Source organism: Mustelus asterias, unplaced genomic scaffold (assembly GCF_964213995.1).
Source record: "Mustelus asterias unplaced genomic scaffold, sMusAst1.hap1.1 HAP1_SCAFFOLD_4214, whole genome shotgun sequence".
NCBI lineage: Eukaryota > Metazoa > Chordata > Chondrichthyes > Carcharhiniformes > Triakidae > Mustelus > Mustelus asterias.
In genome coordinates, this window is record NW_027594159.1 from 1 (window position 1) to 21,205 (window position 21,205).

General features: G+C 49.8%; 1 long non-coding RNA gene across 1 annotated transcript; it reads right to left on the reverse strand.

The window, feature by feature from the left end:
* Positions 1-807: 807 nt before the first annotated feature.
* Positions 808-20,491, reverse strand: LOC144491008 (uncharacterized). The gene is made up of 3 exons (XR_013497384.1): positions 20,409-20,491; positions 6,808-6,859; positions 808-1,609 (listed from the first exon to the last, which is right to left on the reverse strand). It is a non-coding gene; the product is annotated as an uncharacterized LOC144491008 (long non-coding RNA).
* Between the last annotated feature and the right edge of the window lie 714 nt (positions 20,492-21,205).

A 21,205-nucleotide genomic window follows, 5' to 3' on the forward strand; every position in this document is an offset into this window, starting at 1 on the left:
AACAGTCAATCCCATTTACTGACGACACCACCGTCGTGGGTCGGATCTCACACAATGACGAGACAGAGTACAGGAATGAGATAGAGAATCTGGTGAACTGGAGCGGCAACAATAATCTCTTCCTCAATGTCAACAAAACGAAGGAGATTGTCATCGACTTCAGGAAGCGTAAAGGAGAACATGTCCCTGTCTATATCAACGGGGACGAAGTAGAAAGGGTCGAGAGCTTCATGTTTTTAGGTGTCCAGATCACCAACAACCTGTCCTGGTCCCCCCATGTCGACACTATAGTTAAGAAAGCCCCACCAACGCCTCTACTTTCTCAGAAGACTAAGGAAATTCGGAATGTCCACTACAACTCTCACCAACTTTTACAGATGCACCATAGAAAGCATTCTTCTGGTTGTATCACAGCTTGGTCTGGGGCTCCTGCTCTGCCCAAGACCGCAAGGAACTACAAAGGGTCGTGAATGTAGCCCAATCCATCACACAAACCAGCCTCCCATCCATTGACTCTGTCTACACTTCCCACTGCCTCGGGAAAAGTAGCCAGCATAATTAAGGACCCCACGCACCCCGGACATTCTCTCTTCCACCTTCTTCCGTCGGGAAAAAGATACAAAAGTCTGAGATCACGTACCGACTGATTCAAGAACAGCTTCTTCCCTGCTGCCGTCAGAGTTTTGAATGGACCGACCTCGCATTAAGTTGATCTTTCTCCACACCCCTAGCTATTACTGTAACACTACATTCTGCACTCTCTCCTTTCCTTCTCTATGAACGGTATGCTCTGTCTGTATAGCGCGCAAGAAACAATACTTTTCACTGTATGATAATACACGTGTCAATAATAAATCAAATCAAATCATTGAAACCATTGCATTCACACAGATGATACTCTCAAACTGGAGCTTTGTTCCATTAACCTCAGCATTCGGGGCTGTACCAATAATATAACACATCTCAGTGAAAACACAGCACAGCAAGATCCCACAGACCCACCCGGGCCTGTGATGTGAGCTGATCTCAGTGTGGTACTGAGCTCCACACAGTACAGCAAGATCCCACAGACCCACCCGGGCCTGTGATGTGAGCTGATCTCAGTGTGGTACTGAGCTCCACACAGTACAGCAAGATCCCACAGACCCACCCGGGCCTGTGATGTGAGCTGATCTCAGTGTGGTACTGAGCTCCACACAGTACAGCAAGATCCCACAGACCCACCCGGGCCTGTGATGTGAGCTGATCTCAGTGTGGTACTGAGCTCCACACAGTACAGCAAGATCCCACAGACCCACCCGGGCCTGTGATGTGAGCTGATCTCAGTGTGGTACTGAGCTCCACACACACACAGGGCAGCGAGTTCCCAGGGCCCTCCACCCAGGCCTGGTCTCTTCACCCGGGGATTACAGAGGAGGTGAAACCAGAAAGAGTTTCCACTGATAACCACTGCACATTTTTAAGGATAGCAGACAGGGCACGAAACGCTGTTTAAGATGATAGCACAGATATGACGGGTCAAAAGGCCTCTGAAACAAACCAACTTACCTTTCCTGTACGACGGACTCCACTGTAGCCCGTGCAAGTGAGGCAAGTGCCCGATAGAGATCTGTGCCGCGTTCAGGAACCTTCATGGTGAATTCAGACACCTACAAATGTTACAGACTTCAGCATTGTGGTATCTCAGTCCCCTCTCTCTCTCCCTCTCTCAGGGAGATATCTGTACACTGACTGGTGTCTCTCAGTCCCCTCTCTCTCTCTCTCAGGGAGATATCTGTACACTGACTGGTGTCTCTCAGTCCCCTCTCCCTCTCTCAGGGAGATATCTGTACACTGACTGGTGTCTCTCAGTCCCCTCTCCCTCTCTCAGGGAGATATCTGTACACTGACTGGTGTCTCTCAGTCCCCTCTCCCTCTCTCAGGGAGATATCTGTACACTGACTGGTGTCTCAGTCCCCTCTCTCTCTCAGGGAGATATCTGTACACTGACTGGTGTCTCTCAGTCCCCTCTCTCTCTCCCTCTCTCAGGGAGATATCTGTACACTGACTGGTGTCTCTCAGTCCCCTCTCTCTCAGGGAGATATCTGTACACTGACTGGTGTCTCTCAGTCCCCTCTCTCTCTCTCAGGGAGATATCTGTACACTGACGGGTGTCTCTCAGTCCCCTCTCTCTCTCTCTCTCAGGGAGATATCTGTACACAGACTGGTGTCTCTCAGTCCCCCCTCTCTCTCTCTCTCTCTGAGATATCTGTACACTGACTGGTGTCTCTCAGTCCCCTCTCTCTCTCTCTCTCAGGGAGATATTTATACACTGACTGGTGTCTCTCAGCCCTACCTCGCAGGGTGATATCTGTACACTGACTGGTGTCTCTCAGTCCCCTCTCTCCCTCTCAGGGAGATATCTGTACACTGACTGGTGTCTCTCAGTCCCCTCTCTCTCTCTCAGGGAGACATCTGTACACCTACTGGTGTCTCTCAGCCCTACCTCTCAGGGAGATATCTGTACAGTGACTGGTGTCTCTAAGCCCTACCTCTCAGGGAGATATCTGTACACTGACTGGTGTCTCTCAGTCCCCTCTCTCTCTCAGGGAGATATCTGTACACTGACTGGTGTCTCTCAGTCCTACCTCTCAGGGAGATATCTGTACACTGACTGGTGTCTCTCAGTCCCCTCTCTCTCTCAGGGAGATATCTGTACACTGACTGGTGTCTCTCAGTCCCCTCTCTCTCTCGGAGGGAGATATCTGTACACTGACTGGTGTCTCTCAGTCCCCTCTCTCTCTCTCTCTCTCTCAGGGAGATATCTGTACACTGACTGGTGTCTCTCAGTCCCCTCTCTCTCTCGGAGGGAGATATCTGTACACTGACTGGTGTCTCTCAGTCCCCTCTCTCTCTCTCTCTCTCTCTCTCTCTCAGGGAGATATCTGTACACTGACTGGTGTCTCTCAGTCCCCTCTCTCTCTCTCAGGGAGATATCTGTACACTGACTGGTGTCTCTCAGTCCCCCCTCTCTCTCTCTCTCTCAGGGAGATATCTGTACACTGACTGGTGTCTCTCAGTCCCCTCTCTCTCTCTCAGGGAGATATCTGTACACTCACTGGTGTCTCTCAGTCCCCTCTCTCTCTCTCAGGGAGATATCTGTACACTGACTGGTGTCTCTCAGTCCCCCCTCTCTCTCTCTCTCTCAGGGAGATATCTGTACACTGACTGGTGTCTCTCAGTCCCCTCTCTCTCTCTCAGGGAGATATCTGTACACTGACTGGTGTCTCTCAGTCCCCTCTCTCTCTCTCAGGGAGATATCTGTACACTGACTGGTGTCTCTCAATCCTCTCTCTCTCTCAGGGAGATATCTGTACAGTGACTGGTGTCTCTCAGTCCCCTCTCTCTCTCAGGGAGATATCTGTACACTGACTGGTGTCTCTCAGTCCCCTCTCTCTCTCTCAGGGAGATATCTGTACACTGACTGGTGTCTCTCAATCCCTCTCTCTCTCCGGGAGATATCTGTACACTGACTGGTGTCTCTCTGTCCCCTCTCTCTCTCAGGGAGATATCTGTACACTGACTGGTGTCTCTCAGTCCTCTCTCTCTCTCTCAGGGAGATATCTGTACACTGACTGGTGTCTCTCAGTCCCCTCTCTCTCTCAGGGAGATATCTGTACACTGACTGGTGTCTCTCTGTCCCCTCTCTCTCTCAGGGAGATATCTGTACACTGACTGGTGTCTCTCAGTCCTCTCTCTCTCTCTCAGGGAGATATCTGTACACTGACTGGTGTCTCTCAGTCCCCTCTCTCTCTCTCAGGGAGATATCTGTACACTGACTGGTGTCTCTCTGTCCCCTCTCTCTCTCAGGGAGATATCTGTACACTGACTGGTGTCTCTCAGTCCTCTCTCTCTCTCTCAGGGAGATATCTGTACACTGACTGGTGTCTCTCAGTCCCCTCTCTCTCTCAGGGAGATATCTGTACACTGACTGGTGTCTCTCAGTCCCCTCTCCCTCTCTCAGGGAGATATCTGTACACTGACTGGTGTCTCTCAGTCCCCTCTCTCTCTCTGAGGGAGATATCTGTACACTGACTGGTGTCTCTCAGTCCCCTCTTTCTCTCAGGGAGATATCTGTACACTGACTGGTGTCTCTCAGTCCCCTCTCTCTCTCTCAGGGAGATATCTGTACACTGACTGGTGTCTCTCAGTCCTCTCTCTCAGGGAGATATCTGTACACTGACTGGTGTCTCTCAGTCCCCTCTCTCTCTCAGGGTGATATCTGTACACTGACTGGTGTCTCTCAGTCCCCTCTCTCTCTCGGAGGGAGATATCTGTACACTGACTGGTGTCTCTCAGTCCCCTCTCTCTCTCAGGGAGATATCTGTACACTGACTGGTGTCTCTCAATCCTCTCTCTCAGGGAGATATCTGTACACCGACTGGTGTCTCTCAGTCCTCTCTCTCAGGGAGATATCTGTACAGTGACTGGTGTCTCTCAGTCCCCTCTCTCTCTCTCAGGGAGATATCTATTTATCCACTTGGAAAATATTTGTACATCTTTTCATGAAGAAATCTTTTATATCCCAAGTGTCAGTGGGGGGTCATTAAGGAGACAGGGATCATGGTATCAATAAGGTTTAGGATGAGAGTAAGAAAGGATAATAGGGAATCCAGGGTAAGAATAATTAACTGGGGGAGAGTGGACTTCATCGGAGTCAGAACGGAGCTGGGCCGGTTAGATTGGAACGAGAGGTCAGCAGGAAAACTGTAGCTGAACAATGGGCTACCTTCAAAATAGAAATTGTTACAGAGTGATAGAGGTTTACACCATGGAAACAGGCCCTTCAGCCCAACTTGTCCATGCCGCCCTTTTTAAAAAAAAAATCCCTAAGATAGTCCCAATTGCCCACATTTGGCCCATATCCCTCTATAACCATCGTACCCATGTAACTGTCTAAACGCTTCTTAAAAGACAAAATTGTACCCGCCTCGACTACTGCCTCTGGCAGCTTATTCCAGACACTCACCACCCTCTGTGTGAAAAAATTGCTCCTCTGGACACTTTTGTATCTCTCCCCTTAAACAGATGCCCTTTAGTTTTAGACTCCCCTACCTTTGGGAAAAGATATTGACTATCTAGCTGATCTGTGCCCCTCATTATTTTACAGACCTCTATAAGATCACCCCTCAGCCTCCTACACTCCAGAGAAAAAGGTCCCAGTCTATCCAGCCTCTCCTTATAACTCAATCCATCAAGTCCCAGTAGCATCCTAGTAAATCCTTTCTGCACTCTTTCTAGTTTAATTATATCCTTTCTATAATAGGGTGACCAGAACTGTGCACAGTATTCCAAGTGTGGCCTTACCAACGTCTTGTACAACTTCAACAAGACGTCCCAACTCCTGTATTCATTGTCCTGACCGATGAAACCAAGCATGCCGAATGCCTTCTTCACCACTCTGTCCACCTGTGACTCCACTTTCAAGGAGCTATGAACCTGTACCCCTAGATCTCTTTGTTCTGTAACTGTCCCCAACGCCCTACCATTAACTGAGTCCGACACAGTCAGGGTATATTCCCTTGAAAAGGAAAAAGTAGGGCAAACAGATGCAGAGATGATTGAATAAAACAGGCGATGGAAATGATTGAGGAAAAGGTGTGCTGATGACCAGAGTCAGGTAGAAAATACAGTTGAGAACCAAGAGGAATACAGAAAGTTCAGAGGGAAGGTAATAAAACTCATTCGAGAAGCAAAGAGGGAATCATCAGCATACTGACTGGCAGCCAACATAAAGGGGATTCCCAAAATCTTCTATAGGCACATAAATGGTGGCACAGTGGTTAGCCACTGCTGCCTCGCAGCGCCAGGGACCCGGGTTCGATTCCCGACTCGGGTCACTGTCTGTGCAGAGTCTGCACGTTCCCCCCGTGTCTGCATGGGTTTCCTCCGGGTGCTCCGGTTTCCCCTCTCACTCCAAAGATGTGCAGGTTAGGGTGCATTGGCTGTGCTAAAATTCCCCTTAGTGTTAGGGGGGTTAGCAGGGTAAATATATGGGGTTACAGGGATAGGGCCTGGGTGGGATTGTGGTCGGTGCAGGCTCGATGGGCCGAATGGCCTCCTTCTGAACTGTAGGGATTCTATGATTCTATCTAAATAGTAAAAAGGTGATAAAAGGAGGACTCAATTAGGGATCGAAAAAGGGATTTTCAACATGGAAGCCGGGGTATGGCTGAGGTATTAAATGAATATCAAGGGGGCAGGTGTTACATAGAATCCGTCAGTGGAGAAGGAGGCCATTTGGCCCATCGAGTCTGCACCAACAACAACTCCACCCAGGTCCTATCCCCATACATTTACCCTGCTAATCCCCGACACTAAGGGGCAATTTAGCATGGCCAATCCACCGAACCTGCACATCTTTGGAGTGTGGGAGGAAACTGGAGCACCCGGAGGAAACCCACGCAGACACGGGGAGAACGTGCAGACTCCGCACAGACAGTGACCCAAGCCGGGAATCGAACCCAGGTCCCTGGCACTGTGAGGCAGCAGTGCTAACCCGCTGTGCCGCCATGCTGCAATGGGCTGGGGGTACAGGGAAAAGCCAGGGGAATGGAACAAAGTCACGATGCGCATTGAGAGAGCTGGAGCAGTCACAGTGGGGCCGAATGGCCTCCTTCTGCACCGGGAGAATTCTGTGTTGAAGTCAGGGGTGCCGGAAGCAAGGTGAAGATTATGGGCCACTGATTGAAAGATGATGAGATGGATTCTGGAGAGTTCAGGATGAACAGAGGGAGCTGGGTCCACAGACATCACTCAAAAGGATACTGATTACATACATCCCACCTCCACTGTCACCCGACCGGCCAACAAACTCCATCTGAAAGCAGAGGAAGTCCTTTTGTTAGAGCAATTCAATAAACCAACCACTAGACAATACAACAGGAAGTGTGTCTGAATAAACCGGCCCAAAAACACACGCATAATAATACACACAACCTCCTCACAGCTCAGTGTGTAAATACACACCCCCCCCATCCCGGGTCAGTGTGTAAATACACACCCCCCCCATCCCGGGTCAGTGTGTAAATACACACACCCCCCATCCCGGGTCAGTGTGTAAATACACACCCCCATCACAGCTCAGTGTGTAAATACACACACCCTCATCACAGCTCAGTGTGTAAATACACACACCCTCATCACAGCTCAGTGTGTAAATACACACCCCCATCACAGCTCAGTGTGTAAATACACACCCCCATCACAGCTCAGTGTGTAAATACACACCCTCCTCACAGCTCAGTGTGTAAATACACACCCCCATCACAGCTCAGTGTGTAAATACACACCCCCATCACAGCTCAGTGTGTAAATACACACAGCCCCCATCCCGGGTCAGTGTGTAAATACACACACCCTCCTCACAGCTCAGTGTGTAAATACACACACCCCCCATCACGGGTCAGTGTGTAAATACACACCCTCATCACAGCTCAGTGTGTAAATACACACACCCCCCATCACGGGTCAGTGTGTAAATACACACCCTCCTCACAGCTCAGTGTGTAAATACACACCCTCCTCACAGCTCAGTGTGTAAATACACACCCTCATCACAGCTCAGTGTGTAAATACACACACCCATCACAGCTCAGTGTGTAAATACACACCCCCATCACAGCTCAGTGTGTAAATACACACCCCCATCACAGCTCAGTGTGTAAATACACACCCCCATCACAGCTCAGTGTGTAAATACACACCCCCATCACAGCTCAGTGTGTAAATACACACCCCCATCACAGCTCAGTGTGTAAATACACACCCCCATCACAGCTCAGTGTGTAAATACACACCCCCATCACAGCTCAGTGTGTAAATACACACCCCCATCACAGCTCAGTGTGTAAATACACACCCTCATCACAGCTCAGTGTGTAAATACACACACCCTCATCACAGCTCAGTGTGTAAATACACACACCCTCCTCACAGCTCAGTGTGTAAATACACACACCCTCCTCACAGCTCAGTGTGTAAATACACACCCTCATCACAGCTCAGTGTGTAAATACACACCCTCATCACAGCTCAGTGTGTAAATACACACCCTCATCACAGCTCAGTGTGTAAATACACACCCTCATCACAGCTCAGTGTGTAAATACACACCCTCATCACAGCTCAGTGTGTAAATACACACCCCCATCACAGCTCAGTGTGTAAATACACACCCCCATCACAGCTCAGTGTGTAAATACACACCCTCATCACAGCTCAGTGTGTAAATACACACCCTCATCACAGCTCAGTGTGTAAATACACACCCTCATCACAGCTCAGTGTGTAAATACACACCCTCATTACAGCTCAGTGTGTAAATACACACCCTCATCACAGCTCAGTGTGTAAATACACACCCTCATCACAGCTCAGTGTGTAAATACACACCCTCATCACAGCTCAGTGTGTAAATACACACCCTCATCACAGCTCAGTGTGTAAATACACACCCTCATCACAGCTCAGTGTGTAAATACACACCCTCATTACAGCTCAGTGTGTAAATACACACACCCCCATCACAGCTCAGTGTGTAAATACACACCCTCATTACAGCTCAGTGTGTAAATACACACACCCATCACAGCTCAGTGTGTAAATACACACACCCTCCTCACAGCTGTGTGTAAATACACACACCCATCACAGCTCAGTGTGTAAATACACACCCTCATCACAGCTCAGTGTGTAAATACACACACCCTCATCACAGCTGTGTGTAAATACACACACCCATCACAGCTCAGTGTGTAAATACACACCCTCATCACAGCTCAGTGTGTAAATACACACCCTCATCACAGCTCAGTGTGTAAATACACACACCCTCCTCACAGCTCAGTGTGTAAATACACACCCTCATCACAGCTCAGTGTGTAAATACACACCCCCATCACAGCTCAGTGTGTAAATACACACCCTCATCACAGCTCAGTGTGTAAATACACACCCTCATCACAGCTCAGTGTGTAAATACACACCCTCCTCACAGCTCAGTGTGTAAATACACACCCTCCTCACAGCTCAGTGTGTAAATACACACCCTCATCACAGCTCAGTGTGTAAATACACACACCCTCCTCACAGCTCAGTGTGTAAATACACACCCTCCTCACAGCTCAGTGTGTAAATACACACCCTCATCACAGCTCAGTGTGTAAATACACACACCCTCATCACAGCTCAGTGTGTAAATACACACCCCCATCACAGCTCAGTGTGTAAATACACACCCTCCTCACAGCTCAGTGTGTAAATACACACCCTCATCACAGCTCAGTGTGTAAATACACACCCTCATCACAGCTCAGTGTGTAAATACACACCCTCATCACAGCTCAGTGTGTAAATACACACCCTCATCACAGCTCAGTGTGTAAATACACACCCTCATCACAGCTCAGTGTGTAAATACACACACCCTCCTCACAGCTCAGTGTGTAAATACACACACCCTCATTACAGCTGTGTGTAAATACACACCCTCATCACAGCTCAGTGTGTAAATACACACCCTCCTCACAGCTCAGTGTGTAAATACACACACCCTCCTCACAGCTCAGTGTGTAAATACACACCCTCATCACAGCTCAGTGTGTAAATACACACCCTCATCACAGCTCAGTGTGTAAATACACACCCTCATCACAGCTCAGTGTGTAAATACACACACCCTCATCACAGCTCAGTGTGTAAATACACACCCTCATCACAGCTCAGTGTGTAAATACACACACCCATCACAGCTCAGTGTGTAAATACACACCCCCATCACAGCTCAGTGTGTAAATACACACCCCCATCACAGCTCAGTGTGTAAATACACACCCCCATCACAGCTCAGTGTGTAAATACACACACCCTCATCACAGCTCAGTGTGTAAATACACACCCCCATCACAGCTCAGTGTGTAAATACACACCCTCATCACAGCTCAGTGTGTAAATACACACCCTCATCACAGCTCAGTGTGTAAATACACACACCCATCACAGCTCAGTGTGTAAATACACACACCCTCCTCACAGCTCAGTGTGTAAATACACACACCCATCACAGCTCAGTGTGTAAATACACACACCCTCCTCACAGCTCAGTGTGTAAATACACACACCCCCATCACAGCTGTGTGTAAATACACACACCCTCATCACAGCTCAGTGTGTAAATACACACACCCTCATCACAGCTCAGTGTGTAAATACACACCCTCATCACAGCTCAGTGTGTAAATACACACCCCCATCACAGCTCAGTGTGTAAATACACACCCTCCTCACAGCTCAGTGTGTAAATACACACCCTCATCACAGCTCAGTGTGTAAATACACACCCTCATCACAGCTCAGTGTGTAAATACACACCCTCCTCACAGCTCAGTGTGTAAATACACACCCTCCTCACAGCTCAGTGTGTAAATACACACCCTCATCACAGCTCAGTGTGTAAATACACACCCTCATCACAGCTCAGTGTGTAAATACACACCCTCATCACAGCTCAGTGTGTAAATACACACCCTCATCACAGCTCAGTGTGTAAATACACACCCCCATCACAGCTCAGTGTGTAAATACACACCCTCATCACAGCTCAGTGTGTAAATACACACCCCCATCACAGCTCAGTGTGTAAATACACACCCTCATCACAGCTCAGTGTGTAAATACACACCCTCCTCACAGCTCAGTGTGTAAATACACACCCTCATCACAGCTCAGTGTGTAAATACACACCCTCATCACAGCTCAGTGTGTAAATACACACCCTCATCACAGCTCAGTGTGTAAATACACACCCTCATCACAGCTCAGTGTGTAAATACACACACCCTCATCACAGCTCAGTGTGTAAATACACACCCTCATCACAGCTCAGTGTGTAAATACACACCCTCCTCACAGCTCAGTGTGTAAATACACACCCTCCTCACAGCTCAGTGTGTAAATACACACCCTCCTCACAGCTCAGTGTGTAAATACACACCCTCATCACAGCTCAGTGTGTAAATACACACCCTCATCACAGCTCAGTGTGTAAATACACACCCTCATCACAGCTCAGTGTGTAAATACACACCCTCATCACAGCTCAGTGTGTAAATACACACACCCTCATCACAGCTCAGTGTGTAAATACACACACCCTCATCACAGCTCAGTGTGTAAATACACACACGCTCATCACAGCTCAGTGTGTAAATACACACCCTCATCACAGCTCAGTGTGTAAATACACACACCCTCATCACAGCTCAGTGTGTAAATACACACCCCCATCACAGCTCAGTGTGTAAATACACACCCTCATCACAGCTCAGTGTGTAAATACACACCCTCATCACAGCTCAGTGTGTAAATACACACACCCTCATCACAGCTCAGTGTGTAAATACACACACCCTCCTCACAGCTCAGTGTGTCAATACACACCCTCATCACAGCTCAGTGTGTAAATACACACCCTCATCACAGCTCAGTGTGTAAATACACACACCCTCATCACAGCTCAGTGTGTAAATACACACCCTCATCACAGCTCAGTGTGTAAATACACACACCCTCATCACAGCTCAGTGTGTAAATACACACCCCCATCACAGCTCAGTGTGTAAATACACACCCTCATCACAGCTCAGTGTGTAAATACACACCCTCATCACAGCTCAGTGTGTAAATACACACACCCTCATCACAGCTCAGTGTGTAAATACACACACCCTCCTCACAGCTCAGTGTGTAAATACACACCCTCATCACAGCTCAGTGTGTAAATACACACACCCTCATCACAGCTCAGTGTGTAAATACACACCCTCATCACAGCTCAGTGTGTAAATACACACCCTCATCACAGCTCAGTGTGTAAATACACACCCTCATCACAGCTCAGTGTGTAAATACACACCCTCATCACAGCTCAGTGTGTAAATACACACCCTCATCACAGCTCAGTGTGTAAATACACACACCCTCATCACAGCTCAGTGTGTAAATACACACACCCTCCTCACAGCTCAGTGTGTAAATACACACCCTCATCACAGCTCAGTGTGTAAATACACACACCCTCCTCACAGCTCAGTGTGTAAATACACACACCCTCATCACAGCTCAGTGTGTAAATACACACACCCTCCTCACAGCTCAGTGTGTAAATACACACCCTCATCACAGCTCAGTGTGTAAATACACACACCCTCATCACAGCTCAGTGTGTAAATACACACCCTCATCACAGCTCAGTGTGTAAATACACACACCCTCATCACAGCTCAGTGTGTAAATACACACCCCCATCACAGCTCAGTGTGTAAATACACACACCCTCATCACAGCTCAGTGTGTAAATACACACACGCTCATCACAGCTCAGTGTGTAAATACACACCCCCCATCACGGGTCAGTGTGTAAATACACACCCTCCTCACAGCTCAGTGTGTAAATACACACCCTCCTCACAGCTCAGTGTGTAAATACACACCCTCATCACAGCTCAGTGTGTAAATACACACACCCATCACAGCTCAGTGTGTAAATACACACCCCCATCACAGCTCAGTGTGTAAATACACACCCCCATCACAGCTCAGTGTGTAAATACACACACCCATCACAGCTCAGTGTGTAAATACACACCCCCATCACAGCTCAGTGTGTAAATACACACCCCCATCACAGCTCAGTGTGTAAATACACACCCCCATCACAGCTCAGTGTGTAAATACACACCCTCATCACAGCTCAGTGTGTAAATACACACACCCATCACAGCTCAGTGTGTAAATACACACACCCTCCTCACAGCTCAGTGTGTAAATACACACACCCTCCTCACAGCTCAGTGTGTAAATACACACCCTCCTCACAGCTCAGTGTGTAAATACACACCCTCATCACAGCTCAGTGTGTAAATACACACCCTCATCACAGCTCAGTGTGTAAATACACACCCTCATCACAGCTCAGTGTGTAAATACACACCCCCATCACAGCTCAGTGTGTAAATACACACCCTCATTACAGCTCAGTGTGTAAATACACACCCTCATCACAGCTCAGTGTGTAAATACACACCCTCATTACAGCTCAGTGTGTAAATACACACCCTCATTACAGCTCAGTGTGTAAATACACACCCTCATCACAGCTCAGTGTGTAAATACACACACCCTCATCACAGCTCAGTGTGCAAATACACACACCCTCCTCACAGCTCAGTGTGTAAATACACACCCTCCTCACAGCTCAGTGTGTAAATACACACCCTCATCACAGCTCAGTGTGTAAATACACACCCTCATCACAGCTCAGTGTGTAAATACACACCCTCATCACAGCTCAGTGTGTAAATACACACACCCGCATCACAGCTCAGTGTGTAAATACACACCCTCATCACAGCTCAGTGTGTAAATACACACCCTCATTACAGCTCAGTGTGTAAATACACACCCTCATTACAGCTCAGTGTGTAAATACACACACCCCCATCACAGCTCAGTGTGTAAATACACACCCTCATTACAGCTCAGTGTGTAAATACACACACCCATCACAGCTCAGTGTGTAAATACACACACCCTCCTCACAGCTCAGTGTGTAAATACACACACCCATCACAGCTCAGTGTGTAAATACACACCCTCATCACAGCTCAGTGTGTAAATACACACCCTCATCACAGCTCAGTGTGTAAATACACACCCTCATCACAGCTCAGTGTGTAAATACACACCCTCATCACAGCTCAGTGTGTAAATACACACACCCTCATCACAGCTCAGTGTGTAAATACACACACCCCCATCACAGCTCAGTGTGTAAATACACACCCTCCTCACAGCTCAGTGTGTAAATACACACCCTCATCACAGCTCAGTGTGTAAATACACACACCCTCCTCACAGCTCAGTGTGTAAATACACACCCTCATCACAGCTCAGTGTGTAAATACACACACCCTCCTCACAGCTCAGTGTGTAAATACACACCCTCATCACAGCTCAGTGTGTAAATACACACACCCTCCTCACAGCTCAGTGTGTAAATACACACCCTCCTCACAGCTCAGTGTGTAAATACACACCCTCATCACAGCTCAGTGTGTAAATACACACCCCCATCACAGCTCAGTGTGTAAATACACACCCCCATCACAGCTCAGTGTGTAAATACACACACCCATCACAGCTCAGTGTGTAAATACACACACCCTCCTCACAGCTCAGTGTGTAAATACACACCCTCATCACAGCTCAGTGTGTAAATACACACACCCTCCTCACAGCTCAGTGTGTAAATACACACCCTCCTCACAGCTCAGTGTGTAAATACACACCCTCATCACAGCTCAGTGTGTAAATACACACCCCCATCACAGCTCAGTGTGTAAATACACACCCCCATCACAGCTCAGTGTGTAAATACACACCCCCATCACAGCTCAGTGTGTAAATACACACACCCATCACAGCTCAGTGTGTAAATACACACCCTCATCACAGCTCAGTGTGTAAATACACACCCTCATCACAGCTCAGTGTGTAAATACACACCCTCATCACAGCTCAGTGTGTAAATACACACCCTCATCACAGCTCAGTGTGTAAATACACACCCCCATCACAGCTCAGTGTGTAAATACACACCCCCATCACAGCTCAGTGTGTAAATACACACCCTCATCACAGCTCAGTGTGTAAATACACACCCCCATCACAGCTCAGTGTGTAAATACACACCCCCATCACAGCTCAGTGTGTAAATACACACCCTCATCACAGCTCAGTGTGTAAATACACACCCCCATCACAGCTCAGTGTGTAAATACACACACCCTCATCACAGCTCAGTGTGTAAATACACACCCTCCTCACAGCTCAGTGTGTAAATACACACCCCCATCACAGCTCAGTGTGTAAATACACACACCCTCATCACAGCTCAGTGTGTAAATACACACCCCCATCACAGCTCAGTGTGTAAATACACACCCTCATCACAGCTCAGTGTGTAAATACACACACCCTCATCACAGCTCAGTGTGTAAATACACACCCCCATCACAGCTCAGTGTGTAAATACACACCCTCATCACAGCTCAGTGTGTAAATACACACCCTCCTCACAGCTCAGTGTGTAAATACACACCCCCATCACAGCTCAGTGTGTAAATACACACACCCTCATCACAGCTCAGTGTGTAAATACACACCCCCATCACAGCTCAGTGTGTAAATACACACACCCTCATCACAGCTCAGTGTGTAAATACACACCCTCATCACAGCTCAGTGTGTAAATACACACCCCCATCACAGCTCAGTGTGTAAATACACACCCTCATCACAGCTCAGTGTGTAAATACACACCCTCATCACAGCTGTGTGTGTAAATACACACCCCCATCACAGCTCAGTGTGTAAATACACACACCCTCATCACAGCTCAGTGTGTAAATACACACACCCTCCTCACAGCTCAGTGTGTAAATACACACCCTCATCACAGCTCAGTGTGTAAATACACACCCTCCTCACAGCTCAGTGTGTAAATACACACCCTCATCACAGCTCAGTGTGTAAATACACACCCTCATCACAGCTCAGTGTGTAAATACACACCCCCATCACAGCTCAGTGTGTAAATACACACCCCCATCACAGCTCAGTGTGTAAATACACACCCTCATCACAGCTCAGTGTGTAAATACACACCCCCATCACAGCTCAGTGTGTAAATACACACCCCCATCACAGCTCAGTGTGTAAATACACACCCTCATCACAGCTCAGTGTGTAAATACACACCCCCATCACAGCTCAGTGTGTAAATACACACCCTCATCACAGCTCAGTGTGTAAATACACACACCCTCATCACAGCTCAGTGTGTAAATACACACCCTCATCACAGCTGTGTGTAAATACACACCCTCATCACAGCTCAGTGTGTAAATACACACACCCTCATTACAGCTCAGTGTGTAAATACACACCCTCATCACAGCTCAGTGTGTAAATACACACACCCTCCTCACAGCTCAGTGTGTAAATACACACACCCTCATTACAGCTCAGTGTGTAAATACACACCCTCATCACAGCTGTGTGTAAATACACACCCTCATCACAGCTCAGTGTGTAAATACACACACCCTCATTACAGCTCAGTGTGTAAATACACACCCTCATCACAGCTCAGTGTGTAAATACACACCCTCATCACAGCTCAGTGTGTAAATACACACACCCTCATCACAGCTCAGTGTGTAAATACACACCCTCATCACAGCTCAGTGTGTAAATACACACCCCCATCACAGCTCAGTGTGTAAATACACACCCCCATCACAGCTCAGTGTGTAAATACACACCCTCATCACAGCTCAGTGTGTAAATACACACCCTCATCACAGCTCAGTGTGTAAATACACACACCCTCATCACAGCTCAGTGTGTAAATACACACCCCCATCACAGCTCAGTGTGTAAATACACACACCCCCATCCCGGGTCAGTGTGTAAATACACACACCCCCCATCCCGGGTCAGTGTGTAAATACACACACCCCCCATCCCGGGTCAGTGTGTAAATACACACAGCCCCCATCCCGGGTCAGTGTGTAAATACACACACCCCCCATCCCGGGTCAGTGTGTAAATACACACACCCCCCATCCCGGGTCAGTGTGTAAATACACACACCCCCCATCCCGGGTCAGTGTGTAAATACACACACCCCCCATCCCGGGTCAGTGTGTAAATACACACAACCCCATCCCGGGTCAGTGTGTAAATACACACACCCCCCATCCCGGGTCAGTGTGTAAATACACACACCCCCATCCCGGGTCAGTGTGTAAATACACACAGCCCCCATCCCGGGTCAGTGTGTAAATACACACAGCCCCCATCCCGGGTCAGTGTGTAAATACACACAGCCCCCATCCCGGGTCAGTGTGTAAATACACACACCCCCCATCCCGGGTCAGTGTGTAAATACACACAGCCCCCATCCCGGGTCAGTGTGTAAATACACACAGCCCCCATCCCGGGTCAGTGTGTAAATACACACACCCCCCATCCCGGGTCAGTGTGTAAATACACACACCCCCATCCCGGGTCAGTGTGTAAATACACCCCCCCCCCCCATCCCGGGTCAGTGTGTAAATACACACACCCCCCATCGCGGGTCAGTGTGTAAATACACACAGCCCCCATCCCGGGTCAGTGTGTAAATACACACTCCCCCCATCCCGGGTCAGTGTGTAAATACACACAGCCCCCATCCCGGGTCAGTGTGTAAATACACAACCCCCCATCCCGGGTCAGTGTGTAAATACACAACCCCCCATCCCGGGTCAGTGTGTAAATACACACAGCCCCCATCCCGGGTCAGTGTGTAAATACACACACCCCCATCCCGGGTCAGTGTGTAAATACACAACCCCCCATCCCGGGTCAGTGTGTAAATACACACAGCCCCCATCCCGGGTCAGTGTGTAAATACACACACCCCCATCCCGGGTCAGTGTGTAAATACACAACCCCCCATCCCGGGTCAGTGTGTAAATACACACACCCCCATCCCGGGTCAGTGTGTAAATACACACAGCCCCCATCCCGGGTCAGTGTGTAAATACACACACCCACATCCCGGGTCAGTGTGTAAATACACCACCCCATCCCGGGTCAGTGTGTAAATACACACACCCCCCATCCCGGGTCAGTGTGTAAATACACACTCCCCCCATCCCGGGTCAGTGTGTAAATACACACACCCTCATCACAGCTCAGTGTGTAAATACACCACCCCATCCCGGGTCAGTGTGTAAATACACACCCCCACATCCCGGGTCAGTGTGTAAATACACCACCCCATCCCGGGTCAGTGTGTAAATACACCCCCCCCATCCCAGGTCAGTGTGTAAATACACACCCCCCCCATCCCGGGTCAGTGTGTAAATACACCGCCCCCCATCCCGGGTCAGTGTGTAAATACACACACCCCCATCCCGGGTCAGTGTGTAAATACACATCCCCCATCCCGGGTCAGTGTGTAAATACACACCCCCCATCCCGGGTCAGTGTGTAAATACACACAGCCCCCATCCCGGGTCAGTGTGTAAATACACCGCCCCCCCCGATCCCGGGTCAGTGTGTAAATACACACACCCCCATCCCGGGTCAGTGTGTAAATACACCGGCCCCCCCCCATCCCGGGTCAGTGTGTAAATACACCGGCCCCCCCCCATCCCGGGTCAGTGTGTAAATACACCCCCCCCCATCCCGGGTCAGTGTGTAAATACACCGCCCCCCCCCATCCCGGGTCAGTGTGTAAATACACCGGCCCCCCCCCATCCCGGGTCAGTGTGTAAATACACCCCCCCCCATCCCGGGTCAGTGTGTAAATACACACACCCCCATCCCGGGTCAGTGTGTAAATACACACAGCCCCCATCCCGGGTCAGTGTGTAAATACACACCCCCCCATCCCGTGTCAGTGTGTAAATACACACCCCCCCCCCCCATCCTGGGTCAGTGTGTAAATACACACACCCCCCCCATCCCGGGTCAGTGTGTAAATACACACCCCCCCCCCATCCCGGGTCAGTGTGTAAATACACACCCCCCCCCCATCCCGGGTCAGTGTGTAAATACACCCCCCCCCATCCCGGGTCAGTGTGTAAATACACACCCCCCCATCCCGGGTCAGTGTGTAAATACACCCCCCCCCATCCCGGGTCAGTGTGTAAATACACACCCCCCCATCCCGGGTCAGTGTGTAAATACACCCCCCCCCATCCCGGGTCAGTGTGTAAATACACACCCCCCCATCCCGGGTCAGTGTGTAAATACACACCCCCCCATCCCGGGTCAGTGTGTAAATACACCCCCCCCCATCCCGGGTCAGTGTGTAAATACACACAGCCCCCATCCCGGGTCAGTGTGTAAATACACACAGCCCCCATCCCGGGTCAGTGTGTAAATACACACAGCCCCCATCCCGGGTCAGTGTGTAAATACACACAGCCCCCATCCCGGGTCAGTGTGTAAATACACACCCCCCCATCCCGGGTCAGTGTGTAAATACACACCCCCCCATCCCGGGTCAGTGTGTAAATACACACCCCCCCATCCCGGGTCAGTGTGTAAATACACCCCCCCCCATCCCGGGTCAGTGTGTAAATACACACCCCCCCCATCCCGGGTCAGTGTGTAAATACACACCCCCCCCATCCCGGGTCAGTGTGTAAATACAGCCCCCCCCCATCCCGGGTCAGTGTGTAAATACACACCCCCCCCATCCCGGGTCAGTGTGTAAATACACACCCCCCCATCCCGGGTCAGTGTGTAAATACACACCCCCCCATCCCGGGTCAGTGTGTAAATACACCCCCCCCCATCCCGGGTCAGTGTGTAAATACAGCCCCCCCATCCCGGGTCAGTGTGTAAATACACACCCCCCCATCCCGGGTCAGTGTGTAAATACACACCCCCCCATCCCGGGTCAGTGTGTAAATACACACCCCCCCCATCCCGGGTCAGTGTGTAAATACACCCCCCCCCATCCCGGGTCAGTGTGTAAATACAGCCCCCCCCCCCATCCCGGGTCAGTGTGTAAATACACACCCCCCCCCCCATCCCGGGTCAGTGTGTAAATACAGCCCCCCCCCCCCATCCCGGGTCAGTGTGTAAATACAGCCCCCCCATCCCGGGTCAGTGTGTAAATACAGCCCCCCCCCCCATCCCGGGTCAGTGTGTAAATACACACCCCCCCCATCCCGGGTCAGTGTGTAAATACAGCCCCCCCATCCCGGGTCAGTGTGTAAATACACACCCCCCCCATCCCGGGTCAGTGTGTAAATACACACCCCCCCATCCCGGGTCAGTGTGTAAATACACCCCCCCCCCCCCATCCCGGGTCAGTGTGTAAATACACACCCCCCCCCCCCCATCCCGGGTCAGTGTGTAAATACACACCCCCCCCCCCCCATCCCGGGTCAGTGTGTAAATACACACCCCCCCCCCCCCCATCCCGGGTCAGTGTGTAAATACACACCCCCCCCCCCCCATCCCGGGTCAGTGTGTAAATACACCCCCCCCCCCCATCCCGGGTCAGTGTGTAAATACACACCCCCCCATCCCGGGTCAGTGTGTAAATACACCCCCCCCCCCCATCCCGGGTCAGTGTGTAAATACACACCCCCCAATGTCTGCAGTGAAATTCAGATCAGAAAAAGCAGGGACTGATTAATCCGCTGAGTGTTTTGGTCCACTGCTAACGTTTTCTATTGGACACAGGGACAGCTCCGAGACGCATAGACAGGGGAAAGGGAAATGTGTGAAACACTCACTGGGTCATCGCTCAGCAGAGTGAGGTACTGGTCCAGCACTTGTTTGGAAAGGTTATATCCTGCAGGAATAGCTCGGAAAATCTAAACGGTAAAAGAGTAACAAGAATGAATGATGATTCAGCATGGGGGACAATGTAGACACACACAGAACTTACCCTGTATCTAACCCTGTGCTGTACCTGTCCTGGGAGTGTTTGATGGGGGACAGTGCAGAGGGAGCTTTACTCGGTATCTAACCCCGTGCTGTACCTGTCCTGGGAGTGTTTGATGGGGGACAGTGTAGAGGGAGCTTTACTCTGTATCTAACCCCGTGCTGTACCTGTCCTGGGAGTGTTTGATGGGGACAGTGCAGGGGGAGCTTTACTCTGTATCTAACCCCGTGCTGTACCTGTCCTGGGAGTGTTTGATGGGGACAGTGTAGAGGGAGCTTTACTCTGTATCTAACCCCGTGCTGTACCTGTCCTGGGAGTGTTTGATGGGGGACAGTGTAGAGGGAGCTTTACTCTGTATCTAACCCCGTGCTGTCCCTGTCCTGGGAGTGTTTGATGGGGGACAGTGTAGAGGGAGCTTTACTCTGTATCTAACCCCGTGCTGTACCTGTCCTGGGAGTGTTTGATGGGGGACAGTGCAGAGGGAGCTTTACTCTGTATCTAGCCCCGTGCTGTACCTGTCCTGGGAGTGTTTGATGGGGGACAGTGTAGAGGGAGCTTTACTCTGTATCTAACCCCGTGCTGTACCTGTCCTGGAGTGTTTGATAGGGACAGTGTAGAGGGAGCTTTACTCTGTATCTAACCCCG